Source organism: Bidens hawaiensis, unplaced genomic scaffold, assembly GCF_021521415.1.
Source record: "Bidens hawaiensis isolate Kalapana, Puna unplaced genomic scaffold, B.hawaiensis_p1.1 tig00005104_1, whole genome shotgun sequence".
NCBI lineage: Eukaryota > Viridiplantae > Streptophyta > Magnoliopsida > Asterales > Asteraceae > Bidens > Bidens hawaiensis.
The window spans coordinates 1176640-1179583 of NW_027491326.1; positions in this window are offsets into that span (position 1 = coordinate 1176640).

The window sequence follows — 2944 nt, forward strand, 5'->3', positions numbered from 1 at the left end:
TGTTTGGATTGAAACGTTTTCATTTAAATCAATTAAATATTTTAAATGTTTATTAAAAGCAATTGATTTCAATCATACTAGTACTACGTATTACATTAAAACAATTAATTCTATCTTTTATTTATTAAACAACATTATTCTTCTTTCAAAATTCAAGAGGTCATTTACGTTCCGTCTTTTTTTCTCCTGCAAGTATTAATATCATTATTAATTTAGAGTATTACTGACCAACTTTGAAAAGACTTAAACTTGAGTATGATAAATTATTACATTTTTGTCTTCATTACTAAAACTTTTGGAAGAGAATATCATCTCTTTCAATTTGGCAATTTTTATGTTTATATCACATACTTTACCCTAATTGTTTGTTTAAGACCTATCAATGCACCAATGCAATTAAGCACTGAAGAGGTAGGTCCCAGCAGAGCCCAGTTGGACCCGCAAGACTCACCTTGAACAGGGACGTCTGCGCAGTGACCAACTGCTCCAGCAGGACCCACCATGCTCAAAGAACCTTACGCGCAGTACGCCAGCTGTACCCGCAGGGAAAGCCTCCCAATGGTGAAGTAACCCGCCTGTTCCCACAGCTGCGGATACAAGCCATCAGGGAAGGCTACCCGCACTAACAGCAAGGCTACACGCACAAGGCATTAGCTACTTCAGTAGTCACATGAAGGAATGAGCAAGGCGGGAATACTCCCGCCTAAATGAGCCAGTCCGTATGCTTCTGGAAGGTCTTTCGTACTATACCTACTAAGGTATGGGCGGAACAGACAATTTGACCAGAGCAGCCCATGAACCAACCACAGGGTGACAGCTCCCGACAACAATACGAGGAGGAGCACCTTCTAGTACTGTTTGTCACTATTAGCCAATGCCTACTCACCAATCCTTACGATGGGACGTGCACAGCCTACAGTTGGTGGAACAGTGCGTAGCCGGCAGTAAAGGAACAGTATACAGCCGACCTTTACTGTTGGCCGTAGCCTATCCACCAACCAGCATGGCCTGTGCGTAGTCCACTGTTGGTGGAACAGGAATACTATTCAGCCGGCTGTACCTTCTAGGAAACCTACCTTCGGCTATAAATACTCCAACACCTTGGAATGGTAAGGACATCATCTGATATCTTAATCTTATCTAGCAATCTCTTAATATACACTTATATTCAGAGCAATCTAGTCTGATTCTCACGCCGGAGGGTGGTCACAAGGAGGAACCCCCCCTTCTCAGTGACGAGCTTACGGTGTCTGTTTTGCAGGTCCCCTGAAGAACAACTTTCTCTGCTAGACCTCATCCTCGTGGGAAACATTACTTAACCCCCAGATTATCTATAATCTGTCCGGGGTTCACTTAGTGTTTCTTCATTGGCGCCATCCGTGCATAAAAGCTAGAACTAATTCTTAGTTTTTTCAAAGTTTCTGAAGAAATGGTTAACGTTACTCCGGTCCCAAGACCAGTAAGTGACCAAGAAACCCCGGTGACCACAACCCCAGTAACTGGGAACACCGGCGGTTATACAAATCTTACGACCACTACCCCGGCTACCCAAGCCGGGGCAAGTGCAGTAAATATTCCACTGGGGTTCACTGATGCCCAGTTGGAAAAACGAACGAGGGTCCCTCGCCAAACACTAGATCAAGTGAAGGCGTGGGCCAAAGCACGTCAGAGAGAGTTCCAAGCTGAATTGGATGAACGCTTGCGTTCAGTTCAACAGGCTGACGAATTCGGCAGTACTCGCCAACATCTCAATATGAACAGTGAGTGCGAGTACTCAGACGACGAGAGGGAAGAATCCGATACCGACGCAAACCCTCGCCATAAGGCGAAAGGGAAGCGTAAGGAAACGGACTTCCAACCAAAAAGGAATTTTGGGGAAGCTTTTAAACCAACAAATGCGGAGAGAAACCCGCGTGACTTCTCCAAAACCTTTAGACCAACTGCTACAAATGCAGGAAAGTCAAAGTTCGCAAGGGACATTGCGGAAGCAATCGCCCCGAGAAGTGCCAAACAAATGTCCAACATTGGCACTTATGATGGTCTATCCGACCCGGACGACCACTTGAACAGATTCATTGCGGGGGCAACCGTCAGTAACTGGACGGAACCCACGTGGTGTTATATGTTCCAGATGACTCTGGTTGGAGCGGCCAGGGCATGGTTCGACCGTTTACCGGTCCACCACATTTATGATTGGGCGGACTTTCAGAATAAGTTCAGCCAGCACTTCAGCCAGCAGAGGAAATATACTGAAGAACAGTGGACGATCCTCAACTGCGTTAGAGAGGAGGATGAATCTTTACTAGACTTCATCACCCGCTTCAACTCCAAAAAGCTAAGTCTCGGCAACATAAGTGAAGATCTTGTTCGCGCCGCTTTCATCCAAGGCGCCGAATACCCAGAGCTTATCCGCACATTGACGGGTAAGGATGGCATGCCATCAACATGGGATGCCATCATGATGGCGGCAAAGCGCTTTGCCGAGACGGAGAAGCAACTGGGAAGGGAACTTCCCCAGAGTACACACCTCTACACGCAGAGGACAAGAGAGAACAATGTTCGGATCGCCCGGCAGAACAAAAAAAGGAAGCTAGGTATCTGATAGTCAAGGGTAAACTTTGACACCTCATCCAGCTCTCACCCTCTTGTTGGTGGAAGAAATCACACACACCCTTCAAGCCAAAAGCACCGGTGGACGCCACTCACCAAAAGCGTCACGGAGATATTTGCCACTGAAAAGCTACCATGGCCAAAGGCTCCAATGATCCGGCAGCGACCTAATGCGGATCAGAGTAAATCCTGTGACTTCCACGGGACAAAAGGTCATAGTACGGAAGAGTGTACATCCTTGAAGGATATTATTGAAGCATTCGTCAAGGATGGAAGACTGGCACACCTGGTGGCATCAATCAAGAAGGGAGGAAGAAACGACAACCGGTACCGA